We start from the raw sequence: 16066 nt of genomic DNA, 5'->3' as shown, positions 1-16066 counted from the left end.
AAACTCGGACCTTCTTGCACATTTAAAAGTCCAAATTTGTCCCACAACTGTAATAGCATGCCAACTTGTGAGTTTGAGGCTATTACTTTGTGCGAGTTCTTGTTAGTTTTTCATATGAAAACTTGGACCTTGTAATGAGACTTTCATTACAAGATTCGAGTTACACAGAAGCCTTCCCAGTTCAGAGAGATCCGTGAAGGCTTCTGTGTTAAAAAAAAAATAGTAAAGTATACAAAATATAAAAAAAACAATGTGGGGTCACCCCTAAAAGCACAATCAGCACCAGGCTTTCCTGGTTGTGGAAATTCAGTGGGGAAAAAAGTAGGGGTCCCCTGTGTTTTCCACAACCAGCACCGGACTCTTCTAGCGGGTGTGTAATGTCACATCCGGGGGTCCCATTCACTGGGTCCCCCAGCCAAAGCATTATCACCTGACCGCTATTCAGTCCAGGCAGAGAATCCCTGGGGAGTTGGGGACCCCCCAATAAATGGAGTCCACCTCTCCAGGGCACCCCAGGCCTAGGCTGATAGCCCAGGGCTATGCCCAGCACCGCTGGGTGGTGGGTGCCAGGTTGATTGTGTAAAAATAAGATTGAATAATATTGTTTTTTACAGTCAATCTAGAGGTCTCAGCAAGCCTCCCCCACATGCTGGTACTTGTAGTTCACTTGCAAAAGAAATATTAAAGTAACACAGGACACGGACACCAAAGGTTTTAATATTTATTGCAATCAGTCATTTACTCACTCACACCCACACATACTCATCTACAATCCCTGTAGCCGTTCACGTCCTCTTGTCCATGTAGCATCCACGACACCTGTAAGAAAAAAATTCCATACTCACCTATTCAGGTTATACTCGCCAGCTTGAAGCAGGTCTATTTTTTATGCGAGTTTTATGTAAGTAATATGTACGAGTTAAAAGCCGAATTGTATCCTCACAATGGCAAAACATCTGGGTTTTGCCATGGAGAGTAGCGGAGATGTGAAATACATGTGAGTTTGCATGTTCTCGTACCCTATTACATAGGGTGTGTTCTGAAAATGTGTGAGTATAGCTCTATACCTGCACATTTTCAAAACTCGGAACCTATCACATTTTGCCCTATATGTTGTTTTTTGAAAACCTATCACAATAAAAGAAAGATATTTGCACATATACTCCGGTACTTTATCCAGAGTTGCCTACCCTCCTGATTTTCGTGGGAGTCTCCCGAATAAAGGTGGGAGCTCCCACTACGCCGTAAAGTAGGTTGAATCCCCCGCATTCCCTCTGCCCTGTCTAAAAATCCGGACTGCGCATGCGCAAGTCCGTAGGTAAAGGGGGCGGGGCCTGAGCTTAAGACGCAGGGGCGTACTCACCGGGTGCAGGGAGGCATAAGTGTGGCTGCTGCTGGCCCGGAGGTCTCCTGGGCCCGCCTTCCCCTGCACACAGAGGACCTCATTCAGAGTCGGTCGAAGCGACCGCACGGTCGTACGGGAAAAGGGGCCGGATATGCAAATGATTCCCTCGCAAGTTGCGTCCCTAAGTTTGGATCGGTAGCTGACCGACCAAGGGGAGGAAGCGGTCGGAAGACAAAAAAATACGCCCCCTTCTCGTACGCATTACACGTCAACTCCGGGCATATAAGGATTAATCAAGACCATCGGGAACCATCGGAACTGGTCGTAGAGCTTAAGGTTGACCATACCCTCTCTTAAGCTCTACGATCATGTCAGTGTAAAAACCTCCCATGTCACATGTGCCATGACGCTACTTTGTTAATTATGCACTCCCATAAACCGTATGCACTCCCATAAAACGCTGTTCGCATAATGAGGCACGCCTGCGTTCGGATCTCCACTCCCCCGTTTTCACGCACCTTCCCCTGTTACCACCCACAAACGCCTCCATCTGTCACTCAAACTACCGACCTGGCTGTGTTCAAGGAGAGAGAAATTTGTGATCGTAGCGGCTAGTTTGCGCACGCGCATTGCGAACTTTACGCATGCGCAGTATAGCGAACATCGGTGGCGTACGACCATGCGGCCGCTTCGACCGACTCTGAATGAGGTCCAGACTGCTGCTGGGAGAGACTGATGCTCCCAGCATTCCCTGGCCAGCCTGTGATGACAGAGGACGGAGGGGGGAGGAGCCGACGCCGGAGGACACTGAAGACAGAGGAGCTGCCTGATACTGTGAGTGTTAAGGGGGGCATCCACTACACGATTTTAGCAGGTGATTGAACGATAACGACGACGTTATCGTTCAATCGTTTAAAAATCGTTTATAAATCGTGCAGTGTTTGGTCGTTAACGATCAACGATGCGCGCTCCCGCTGGTCGTTTGATCATCTCGTCTCGACTGAACATGCAGGTCAATTTCACTTGATCTATTAAAGATAGTTTGCAAATCGTTTGCAAATTATTTGCAAATCATTCAGACTGAAAGATAAAATTTCAAGGGAAAAAAATCAAGGGAAAATCGTTTAGAGATTGGACAGGGAGTAGATCGTCTAGTGGATGTGCCCCTTAAGAGCTCACTGCAATTCCTGCCAAATGTATAACTCATGTCAGTGCCATAGAGGAGGGAGGGAGATCTATTACTGTGTGTTTGTATTTCTGTGTGTAGTAATGTGATGTATGTGTAGTAATGTTATGTATGTGTGTGTGTTGTAATGTGATGTATGTGTGTGTGTGTGTGTGACTGTGTGTGTGTGTGTGTGGGGGGGGTTGAAATCTTCATATGATGTGTGTGACTGACTAGGTGTCTGTGTGTGAGAGACTGTGTGTGTGTGTGTGTGTGAATCTATTCATGGGATGTGTGTGAGACTGTCTGTGTGTGACTGTGTGTATGAGACTGTGTGTGTGTGTGAATCTATTCATGGGATGTGTGAGAGACTGTCTGTGTGTGACTGTGTGTATGAGACTGTGTGTGTGTGACTGTGTGAACCTATTCATGGGATGTGTGTGAGACTGTGTGTGTGTGACTGTGTGTGTGAATCTATTCATGGGATGTGTGTGTGAGACTGTGTGTGTGACTGTGTGTATGAATCTATTCATGGGATGTGCGTGTGACTGTGTGTGTGAATCTATTCATGGGATGTGTGTGTGAGACTGTGTGTGTGACTGTGTGTATGAATCTATTCATGGGATGTGTGTGTGACTGTGTGTGAATCAATTCATGGGATGTGTGTGAGACTGTGTGTGTGAATCTATTCATGGGATGTGTGTGTGCGACTGTGTGTGTGTATGAATCTATTCATGTGATGTATGTGAAACTGTCTGTGTGTGTGTGTGAATCTATTCATATAAATGAATGTGTGTGTCTGGGGGGGGATCTATTACTGTCTATATGGTAGGGTTGAGATGTATTAATGTCAGTGGGGGAGCTAGGGCGTCAGCTTATAGGAATATATATGCGCCCATAGGTGGAGTTAGACACGCCCTTTGGGTGGAGCAGACCACGCCCCCACAATAGTGCGTCGCATTCTGCAGCCATCTACAATCTCCCTCAAAGTCATTTTCAAAGTAGGCAAGTATGACTTTATCATAGAACCAAAATAACTTATGTGACGCGTCTGAGCACCAGCCATCTCCTGCAGCAATTTGAAGCCATAGTGAAAATCAGAAAATGCGGCTGGCTGGTGAGGCGATTTGCACTGAATCATGTCATCACGGTCCCACTCCCCTGCTTCGCAATGCCATTAAGCACGGCATTGTGAAGAGGGGATGGGGCCACAATGACGTGATCACGCGGTCATGCCCTGGCCCTGCCCCCAATTAGTCATCATTGCCCGACCACGCCCTCACTGTATACAGACATTCAGCTCCCACCCGGAAGGAGGGAGCTGAATGTTGGCAAGTATGGTTCAGCCCAGTGCTGGTCACTGTAAAAAAAAATGGGGGGACCTGCAATGATTTTTCCATTGATTTCCCAGTACCAGACTGGGCTCAGAGGTACGGGGGGAGGGGGGGGAGCAAACATTTATTTAATAAAAATATTAACCCTTTCTTTACTCTTTAACACACCAAAGCCATAGTATGATCTGTGCAGTTCATTGGACAAACCCGCCGCTCACAGCAGGTCCATTTAATACTTTTATTCAAATGCGATTTTTTTGGTGTGATTTTTTTAACAACATGATTCTTAGTAAATCTGTGATTTCTTTTGTAGTCTATGTAAAGCATACTATGTTTTGACCGATGGTCTAATGCTGACTATTGCTGTATAAAGTCATGTTTGACATGCGATGTTCTGACGGTTTTGCCTTTAGTTAATGTATTTGCAAAATCAACGGGATATCGCAAAAAACATCAAATCGCCCAAAAAGACCATCACGACCATCGGGCTTGCGACGAGACCCTTGTGATAAGGTCTTGTTGCCGCAAGCCCAAGAGTGCTTTCGGCTCAAACAGAGCCGAAAGCACTCCCACTGACATCACTTGTGCTCCCATGGGAACGCCTCTGTCTGGGCAGCCACGCCCCCGGCCCGCCCACCAAAGGGGGCGTGCTGTCACTGAACATCGACAGCATGCCCTCTTTGGTACGAGACCCGGAGCGACGGTTTGTCCGTCACTATCCAGGTCTCGCACATGCGCACGACGGAGCCGGCTCACGAGCGGGTCTGAATCAGGCCCTCTGTTTGCAGCCAATGTTCGCTGTTGTGAAATGAGCATTTCTAGGTGTCAACTGAGCAGCTACCTTGTGAACGTACCCAGGAGATCCATTCTTTGGGAGTGTCATGGGCATGTAGCCAGACTTGCGTGCTATTATTATCAGTCATGACTATGCGGAAGGTGCACCTGTTTCTGTCGGATCTTTTGCCCCCAGCATGGAGTTTTTGTAAGTATCGATGGTAATGATGACGGTTGCAGCTGTGGACGGAAAAACATTGAGTTGCGCGACTATGAGCATGAAGCCATGTGGATACTTGCATTAACATAAAGTAGTGGCTCTGGCTGACGTGGGCCACCCGCACATGTGGCTGCTTTGCGTGCGACTCAGAATAAGGCCTTTAGTGTATAAGAATAAGTTAACCTAACAAAATTTGCATCTGATCACATTAAATATAACTGGTACAGAGATATAGAGCTGGTATATAATATTTGCCATTATCTACATAAAAACAGCAGACGAAATGTAATAGGTTGAGAGTTTAGAGAATGTGAGAGGTTAGCATGTGTGTATTCCAATGAGCACGCATTTCTGTGAATTAGCAGCTCCACCATTTTGTGAGCGACAGCAATCTCACTCTGTGAGAGTGCTGAATCTGCAGTTAACCACAGGGTGTGATGGCATACCATATCTGTATTGCACAAGGAACACGTCCAATAAGGCGTCAGCCTTAATGAACGGAATTTCATTGCTTTTTACAGAACATGTCTAAGAAGCCTTACCGGGACATGTGAAACCTTAAGGTTTTTTTGTCTGTGGAATATATATATATATATATATATATATATAAACTTGAGAGAAAAGGTGTCACTCACATCAAACAGAACATATCAATTGCTGGGGTGTCAACCCAGAAAGTGGAATCCACAGACCCCACTAAAAAGAGACATTGAAAAAGAGGGAGCACTCACGAGGCTTTAAAAGGAGTTATTCACGTTTTTAATCTAGTCATAGCATGGCTCGACGTTTCGATCACAGTACATGACCTTCTTCAAGAGACACAGCACAAGTGTATAAACAAACACAGAAACTACCAGGTAGGATCCAGAGATAGAACTTACCTTGACACAACAGCCTCTTATACCCTTTAGCTAATGAGAAGATTGCACAGGGCGCACACCTGGTCACCTCCCATGTGACTGACATCAGCATGATGTCACTTCCGGTCGCGGACCTCGCAACATAACATAATATCATGACAAAGAAACAAGGGGCAAGCTACCAACAATAGTAATCCATAAGTGCGCAGATCATGTGTCAAGCACGCGATCGCGCTAATGTGGCAACACAGCATGTCATCACAAGCCCGTCCGGGTAATCGCGCTTAAATTCACTTCCCCACACACAGTGTTGGTAACCACAGCAACCGACAGGAACCGGATGTGAACAAAGTAAACATCCGGTTGGCAGCGCTCAGTTGTACCTGCCCAGATACATTGATGGTAGTCATGGCAACCACGAACAACGGAAGCTCTGAAACACTAAATCAGTCAGAGCGATGTTGTAAGCAAGTTGTCAAGACAACAGAATTATAAGAGCAGCAAGTTAGTAAACTAGCCACAAACACAGTTAATACTGGAGCAGACACCCCTGGTATAAATGCAGCGTACATACAAAGGTGCTGCATAATTAGTACAATATGGTCAGTAGAGGACTGAAATATAAGGACAATGTAAAAAGCCTTATATTATAGTAAGGGTATAAAGGCAAGTTGTGTCACTATCACATAAAATACATTTACACAAATAATTCTATAAAGCATACAAAAACATACAAATAAAGAAAATTTAAATATATATATATTCAACTAAATTGGTAAGCACAGGGTGATTGGAAGGTGGCAGCACAAAAACAAGAAAAATAAAAATAAAAAATATAAAGTTAACGTAAAAAAATAAAAAGTTAACGTAAAAAAAATATTGAATGGGTTATTTTCATTCAAACCCTTAGGTATGAGGGTCTCTAGTTGAAAAATCCATTTCGTTTCCAGTTTCTTCAGCAAAAGTGAACGATCACCCCCTTTTATCGGTGGAGGTATCCAATCGATGATACGACATTTTAGCTTAGAAACTAGATGTTGTAGAGCTAGAAAATGTCCAGCAACCAGTTTATCAGTTCTTCCACAACTCAGTTCTGAACAAACAGCACTTCGATGGTTCTCCATCCGTTCTCTGAAAGGACGAGTGATAAGGCCAACATAGGCTAACCCACACGGGCACGTAAGTAAGTAGATCACGTGGTCCATCAGACAATGTAATTTGTATTTTATTATAATAGGCTTTCCACTATGAGGGTGTGGAAAAGACGAACCTGGCGTCATAGACCTACAGGTGGTGCACCCTGTACACCAGAAACAGCCTGGTTTTTGTGTTCGTAGCCACGTCTGGTCGGTATTGCTGGTAAATCCCAGAGGACGCATTAGTATATCCTTCAGGTTTTTGCCACGTTTATACGCCATCAGCGGAGGCTTTTTTAAATTTTGAACCAAAGAAGAGTCAGAGCTGATAATGGACCAATGTTTTTTCACAGATTTAGAAATGACTGATGATTTGTGATCATATTGTGTAACATAGATCATCCTATCTTGTGATTTACGTGCACTTTTGGAGCCGAAGTATTTCCTAGCCCTGGTGAGGCAACCCTCTATCGTGGAATTCGAGTAACCTCTTGATCGGAACCTGTCCTTCATTTCAATAATTTGCTCCTCAGCTTTGAGGGGATCAGAATTATTTCGATATACTCTCAAAAATTGAGATATAGGTAGGCTCTCCTTCAACCGCGGGGCGTGGTTGCTGGTTGCAAACAATAGAGAATTCCTATCGGTCTCTTTGCGAAAGAGTGTCGTCTCCAAAAACAATCCATTAAAAGTAATTGTCAAATCCAAAAAATTTAGTGAAGTGGGATTGCATGTATAGGTAAATTTGACCTGTAGAATCCTGGCCATTCAAAGCCGCCACCATCTCAATGAGTGTCTCCTCAGTGTCATTCCAAATCAAAAAATTATCAATAAAACATTTGTAATAAGAAATTTTATGACCAAAAGCAGGTATAATATAAGTATCCTCAAATTCATGCATGAAAATGTTTGCATAGGCCGGCGCCAAGTTTGAACCCATCGCTGTACCTGATTTTTGTACATAGTAATCTCCATTATACATAAAGTGGTTCTTCTCCAGAACCAATGACAATAACTGTAGAACAAATTCAATGGGTATGTGTGTATTACTCTTTTCTGTGAGAAATTTTCGTACAGAACAAATCCCATGGTCGTGTGGTATAACGGTGTATAAGGATGATACATCCAAAGACACTATTAACATAGTGTTAGGTAGATCATGTAGTTTGGCCAGCTTGTCAAGAAAATCACCGGTATCCCTAACGTAACTAGGTATCAGGGGTACCACCTCTTGCAAAACGCTATCCACAAAGACGGCTAGAGGTTGTAACAGCGATCCCTGGCAGAGATGATAGGTCTGCCAGGGAGATCCTCAAGCATCTTATGAATTTTGGGTAGCGTATAGATGTATGGACACAGTGGATGATCCACTTTCAAATATTCAAAGAGGCGTTCATCAAGCCAACCATGCGATAAGGCCTGTTCAAGAATCAAATCAATTTCCCTTTTAAAAATTGGAATAGGGTTACTCTCACACTTAATATACGTGGATAAATCAGACAATTGTCTTTTAATTTCTTTATCATAATCACAAAGATTTTGGATAACAATTGCCCCGCCCTTATCAGCGGGGCGAATTACGATATTCTGATTATTCCTGAGAGTGGAAAGTGCAAATCTCTGCTCTCTAGTCAAATTATTATAGTGTTTCACAGGTGGAGTTGATTTGATATCCTAAAAAACCACTCGGTGGAAGAAGAGTCAGAGCTGATAATGGACCAATGTTTTTTCACAGGTTTAGAAATGACTGATGATTTGTGATCATATTGTGTAACATAGATCATCCTATCTTGTGATTTACGTGCACTTTTGGAGCCGAAGTATTTCCTAGCCCTGAATATATATATTTAAATTTTCTTTATTTGTATGTTTTTGTATGCTTTATAGAATTATTTGTGTAAATGTATTGTAACCCCCCTTTTATCGCTAAAAAGGGTCACAAGGCTACTAATATATCCTCCCTGTAAACTTGGTAATAGATGTAAGCTCTCCCTATCTGGTCAGTGCCTCCACCCAAGTAATGATAGCTTATATGGGTCTACTTGGGAATAACCCAATATCTAATGCATATGTATGTACAGGTATATTGTAGGGATGAGACGTGCCATTAATTTAGTATCTATACCTTATAACAGTTACTATAGTTTACCACCTTTGATCTTTCTCTTATCCAGGGAGCTGCAAGCTGAGTCTGGACGGTTCAGAATTAAGTAAGTACTCCACAGTAAATTAATCATACCTAGATCTCGGATTTCTCCGGCTCTTAACAATTCCCCATTGGGAGTTTGTTAAATTGAATCCTCATTATGCATAGAATCCACTGGGGATGGTTCCAACGGTGGAACGACTATGGGAGGGGACATAGTAGTTTCAATATTCAAATTCTCCTTTCCTTTTATCCCCTCTGACTGCGGCCTAAGGGTAAATTCTCCAAGATTGAGTTTGTTATTTAAACACTTATTATCCTGAAAGTAAAAGTGCCCTATCCCTTCACCATTCTCAAATTCCTGAGCTTCTGACTCATCCCTCTCCTCACTATACTGTGCACTTTTGTCAGTATGTTTCCTTATTCTACCCTTTGAGTCCAAAGGGGTCAAACCTTTATCCTTCAAGCATGGAGAAGGGACGGGAAATCGAATATTCATTCCAATTGGAAGAATGTGCTGCCTATGGAGAGTAACTATAGGACCATCCTGTGCCTCGGGTTGTAACCTATAAACCGGTAGTTCATAAAGTCTTTTCACTACTATGTAAGGGTTTTTCTTCCAACGATTGGCAGTCTTCCTTTGGAGAGGGTTACCTAATTGTCGAATCAGTACTCGATCTCCCGGAAATAATACTTGTTCTCTCACGGTACGATCATATACTCTTTTATTCTTCTCCCCCAACTTCCTAGAAGCTTGCTCTGCAGCTTTATAAGCCTCTTTCAAATCCTTTCTAAGTTTTGTCACATATTTAGTGTGGGATTGAAATGGGTGATCACTGGAAGATAATCCCATACATACATCTATTGGTAATCGAGCTTCTCTCCCAAACATTAGGGCATATGGGGAATACCCAGTGGCCTCGTTCCTGGTGCAGTTATAGGCATGTACCAGATGGCAGATATGTTGTCTCCATTGTGGTTTCTTATTTGGATCTAAGGTACCAACCATATTGAGCAGGGTCCTATTAAACCGTTCAGGTTGGGGGTCTCCTTCTGGGTGGTATGGGGTAGTTCGTGATTTTTTAATTCCACAACACACACATAGTTCTTGTATCAATTTGCTTTCAAAATCCCTCCCTTGGTCAGAATGCAACCGGGCTGGTAACTCATAATGAACAAAAAACCGCTCCCAAAGTGTCTTAGCGACAGTGGTGGCTCGCTGATCTCTAGTCACGTATGCCTGAGCATAACGGGTGAAATGATCCGTGACAACAAGAACACTGCTGTTCCTATCAGGACCCGATTCAACAGATAGGAAATCAATACATACTAAATCCAGAGGTCCACTACTGGTAATATTGACCAGCCGGGCAGACTTAGTAGGAAGAGTCTTCCGCAAAACACAATTCCCACAGTTTTTGCAATACTGTTGGATGTCTTGCTCCATATTAGGCCAGTAAAACCTGTCCGAAATCAAGCCTAATGTTTTGTCCACACCTAAGTGACCATGCTGGTCATGCAGTGAAAACAAAACAATTTGTTGGTATTGGTGAGGCAAGACTAGTTGCCATCTCCACTTTCCATTTGATTTCAAAGTTTTCCGATACAGTATCCCTTGTTTAAAGGTCAAATGTTTGAATTGTTTCTTCAACATTTTGACCAGTGAAGATTCAGTCCGCCCATCGAAAAAAACTGGTCCCTCCTTTTTTTTTATTTTTAGTATGACATAGCCTAGATCAACATCTTTCCTCTGATCAGCTTTTATTTGGCTTCTACGTATATGCGAAAGACCTCCCATTTCCAGCTGACTTAGCCAACAGTAAGCAGGTGCCAAAGCCTTTTCAGTAGCCCCTAATGCACTAATACACTCCTGTAATGGGTAAGGACTTACTCTATTACAGTGGCATAAGCTTCGGACCTCTGGAGCTGGAACCTCTATCCATTCTTCAGAAGTATTTTCTACCCTCTGATTGGGAATCCGAGACAAGGAATCAGCATCGATATTACTGGCTCCGGGACGATACTTTAGGCTAAAATCATATAAAGCCAATGCTGCCAACCACCGATGTCCAGTGGCATCTAATTTAGCTGTTGTTCGTACATAAGTGAGAGGGTTATTATCCGTATGAACCTCAAAACTAGCCCCATACAGGTAATCATGAAACCTGTCAATCACAGCCCATTTAAGAGCCAGAAATTCCAGCTTGTGAACTGGATAATTTTTTTCACTGACTGATAACCCTCTACTTATGTACGAAATGGGCCTCAATGGGTGTACATTTATCAGCACTGCCTTTGCCATAGCTCTACCCATCCCCTCACACTCTATATACAATATTAAACACTTAACTCTTACATTTAAACATTACAATACTTAACCCTATCTATCCCTAAATGAATAAATATGTTGAGGTGCCAGACAGCACTCCCAACACATTCACACACATGGGATATTGAATACCTAGTTGTGATTATACCAATAACTCAATTTTTTTAAGGAAGGTTACAGTATTTTATGTGATTCAGTGATACAACTTGCCTTTATACCCTTACTATAATATAAGGCATTTTACATTGTCCTTATATTTCAGTCCTCTACTGACCATATTGTACTAATTATGCAGCACCTGTGTATGTACGCTGCATTTATACCAGGGGTGTCTGCTCCGGTATTAACTGTGTTTGCGGCTAGTTTACTAACTTGCTGCTTTTATAATTCTGTTGTCTTGACAACTGGCTTACAACATCGCTCTGACTGATTTAGTGTTTCAGAGCTTCCGTTGTTCGTGGTTGCCGTGACTACCATCAATGTATCTGGGCAGGTACAACTGAGCGCGGCCAACCGGATGTTTACTTTGTTCACGTCGGTTCCTGTCGGTTGCTGTGGTTACCAACACTGTGTGTGGGGAAGTGAATTTAAGCGCGATTACCCGGACGGGCTTGTGATGACATGCTGTGTTGCCACATTAGCGCGATCGCGTGCTTGACACATGATCTGCGCACTTATGGATTACTATTGTTGGTAGCTTGCCCCTTGTTTCTTTGTCATGATATTATGTTATGTTGCGAGGTCCGCGACCGGAAGTGACATCATGCTGATGTCAGTCACATGGGAGGTGACCAGGTGTGCGCCCTGTGCAATCTTCTCATTAGCTAAAGGGTATAAGAGGCTGTTGTGTCAAGGTAAGTTCTATCTCTGGATCCTGCCTGGTAGTTGCTGTGTTTGTTTATACACTTGTGTCTCTTGAAGAAGGTCATGTACTGTGACCGAAACGTCGAGCCATGCTATGACTAGATTAAAAACGTGACTAACTCCTTTTAAAGCCTGGTGAGTGCTCCCTCTTTTTCAATCTATATATATGTGTATATATATATATATATATATATATATATATATACACACAAGTCATGTTAAAGCAAAGATAAAAATACAAATGTAAAAGGTATTGCTTAATTAGAATGATAACAATGACCAATTGGGGGAGAATTCAATTGTTTGCGGAGCAATCAATTGCAGCCCCGTTCACATATGAATAGCCGCAGGAGCACTCATTTCTGATCGCACCCTCCTAAGGTGGCGAGCAGCAATGTGCGATAAGTCCATGGTTTGGGAGCACTAACGAGGACTTTAGATGGGTTTAGCTGTTTTATGCGGCTAAACCCGGTCTAAGTGGGTGCAACATGAGTGATAAGGCATGGGTGCCTAAAAACAATTGAACATCGCACCTGGATCTCCCGTCACTTTAGACAGGAGATCGGGTGCGATAAAACAATTGAATTCTCCCCATGGTATCATTCAGAGATAGATTTACATAATTGGATACTCTAGGTCCAAAATTTTTGCACCCTAAGCCTTGCTCCGTTCACTTTTCTTACACCTTTTGCTTAAAACACTCTCAACCTTCGTCAGACCTGTGGTATCTTACAAATGACATGAGGTATAGTGGTTGTTGACTTTAAGTATACGACCCCAAGTGTCATCACCTAATAGTCCTTGGTTGCAATTGCAATTGTACTGCTTTGTTCATGGGGAAACTTTGCTGTAAAGCAATTACTAATTCAGCCTTTGCTTTTCCTTTTCCACAATAAAAATGCCACCATTGTAAAATAGAGGAGCAGACCAGGACACTGATCCAGCGCCAGATTAAGGGGGACCACATGGGTCATGTGTATCTGTGACTATATTTATATATGTGTGTGACTAAGTATGCATGTATGTATGCATGTGTATAAGTGTTTGCCTGTATGTATGTGTATGTATAAGTGTGTGACTGTATGTATATATGTACTGTATGTATGTATTTATGTATTATGTATGTATGTGTACAGTATTAGTGTGTGACTGTGTGTGCATGTATAACTGTGTGCCTGCATATATTTATGTATGTGTATTAGTGTGTGACTGTATCTGTGTGTATAAGTGTGTGACTGTATGTACAGTATATGATGTAAGTTTATAAGAGTGTGACTGTATGTATTTATGTAAATATTTGTTTGTAACTGTATATAATTTATGTTTGTGACTATATATGTGAGCATGTGTAACTATGCATGTGTATATATGTGTGACTATATATATATATATATATATATATATATATCCAATAGTGCGGCACTCACAGCGCTTGATAAGAGAAATAAATAGCACATACACAAGATGTATATCAACGTTTCAATCTATTTCGATTTTCTTCAGGACATATACAAAATGCATAAAACATCTTACTTTTTATCCCACAACCCAGCACATGTCACAACAGCCCGCCGGAGCCCCGACCAGGCGCACCAAAATGACGTAATCGCGTATCCACGCGACGCACGTCAAGTGATCACCATCACCATGACAACAGAAAACATTAACACATAAACACATCTCACGAACACATAGATTATGAAAACACAAGACAGTAGTTTAAAACAAGCTGCGTATAGACTTATTCCATACATTGACCCTGCACAATACATAGAAACTATAAGAGAGCTTTCTCATAAGAAAAATTAGTACATATACAGATCATCAAATTAAGGATATCAAATATACAGGGGTCATGTTCAACACCAAATTTAAAACAGACAAGTCAAAGGTTGAACCTCATTCAAACCTCTCGGATAAATCACATCAAGAAAATGTATCCAAAACGCTTCCCTTTTAAGTAAGATCTTATTCTGATCACCCCCTCGCTTAAGTAGGGGGATATGGTCGATCATCCTGTAACGAAGAGTGGCCAAACTGTGTCCAGCCTCCAAAAAGTGGCGGGCAACTGGCTGGTCACTACTTCCATTCAGTAAGGCTGCACGTATAGATGACCGGTGCCCACCCATCCTCTCTTTAAATTTCCTAGATATTTTACCAACATACACATAGCCGCAAGGGCATAAAATCTGGTATACAACATAGGTTGAATCACAGGTAAGATGGTGTCTAATATACAGTTTTTTACCTGAGTGTGGATGGAAAAAAACATCACCAGTTAATAGATAACCACATGTGACACATGTGCATTTGAAACAGCCAGGTTTCTTAGCAAGAAAATTAACTGCTGTGGGTTTTTTAACCAGACCAGAGACATCAGTTTTAACCAATAAATCACGTAAATTGCGGGACCTAGAATAGCATGGCATAAGTTTACATTCTGATAATCCAAGGTCTTTAACCGACTGAATCAAATTCCAATGTTTTTTAGATACCTTATTAATACTAGATAAAATCATATTATACAGAGTCACCCAAGGGAATTTATTAGTAAACTCCTTCGTTTGTTTATTAACCAATAAGGCCTCCTGTTCAAATCGAAGTACTTTATGTTTTAACCCCACTAAGTATTTATGGTCATAACCCCTCATCACAAAGCGATCAATAAGGTTATCAATTTGCACCTCTGCCTTAATAGGATCACTATTACGCATAACCCGAATCATTTGTGAATAGGGAATGCCAAGTTTCATATTCCTAGGGTGGCAACTACTAGCATATAAAAACGTATTCCGATCAGTTGGTTTATTAAACACCGAAGTATCAATATGAGATTTAGTAAGGCCTATTTGTACATCCAGAAATTCAATTTGGCTTTGATCCATCTTAAATGTAAATTTTACAGGACTATCTGAGGAATTATGTGACACAAAGACTTCTTCCAATTTTTCCTTGGTACCACACCAAATAAAAAATAGATCGTCAATAAATCTCTTATAAAATAAAATATTATCACAAATCTCCTGTTTTTCAAAAAATATCTTATCTTCAACATCAAACATGTAAATATTAGCGTAAGCTGGTGCCACGGAAGAGCCCATGGCACAGCCTTTAGTTTGTAAATAATATTCATTATTGAAGAAAAAGATTTTTTTGTCAAAATCAATTCCAATAACATTAATAAAATATCAATGTGTACCCCATCAAACAAACTTTTATTCACTAGCAACTGCTTAACTGATCTCAAACCCTCTGAATGTGGGATGACAGTGTACAGGCTTGTGACGTCTGCTGTCACTAGCCACAAATTCTCTGGCAGATTATCCAATTTTCTAAGCTCCTTCAAAAACATAGTAGTATCCAAGAGAAAATGTGGGTATCCACATATCAATGGTTGTAGGATGGAGTCCAAATATATGGAAGATGGTTGAAACAGGGATCCACGAGCTGAGATAATCGGCCTCCCAGGTGGGGGGATTATCCCCTTATGGATCTTCGGTAGAGTATATATCAACGGTGTAATCGGGAACTCCAGTAATAGAATGGTACACAGTTCCTCATTGATAAGGGAAGTATCCTTAGCCAGACATAATATCTCCATACATAATATGTATGTGCATATGTGTGTGACAGTATGTATGTATGTATGTATGTTTAAATGTGTGTGACTTATGTATGTATACATACCCCCTGGGACAGTCCTACATTTCAGGTGGAAAGGTAGGGAGGGAACTCTTTCACCTGCTGTGCAAGGCTTTGTGACCACCTGTGTGACATGAAATGGGTGCATGATGTGTGGCCAAGTCCCCTATTAATCTGTGCGCTAAAGAACCTGATACCCATGTCCCAAATTATGTTCTATAGGGCCAACAGTTCTAAGTACCCAGGACCCC

At 41.9% G+C, this 16066-nt stretch overlaps 1 protein-coding gene across 1 annotated transcript in view; it reads right to left on the bottom strand.

Annotated features, from left to right (window-relative positions):
• Positions 1–16066, bottom strand: part of ATP1B4 (ATPase Na+/K+ transporting family member beta 4) — a 91357-nt gene that overhangs the window by 36834 nt on the left and 38457 nt on the right. The window lies entirely within an intron of this gene.

This window comes from Taudactylus pleione, unplaced genomic scaffold (genome assembly GCF_031769625.1).
Source record: "Taudactylus pleione unplaced genomic scaffold, aTauple2 ptg000211l, whole genome shotgun sequence".
NCBI lineage: Eukaryota > Metazoa > Chordata > Amphibia > Anura > Myobatrachidae > Taudactylus > Taudactylus pleione.
The sequence above is the reverse complement of the archived record's forward strand: the minus strand, read 5'-3'. Positions and strand labels throughout refer to the sequence as shown.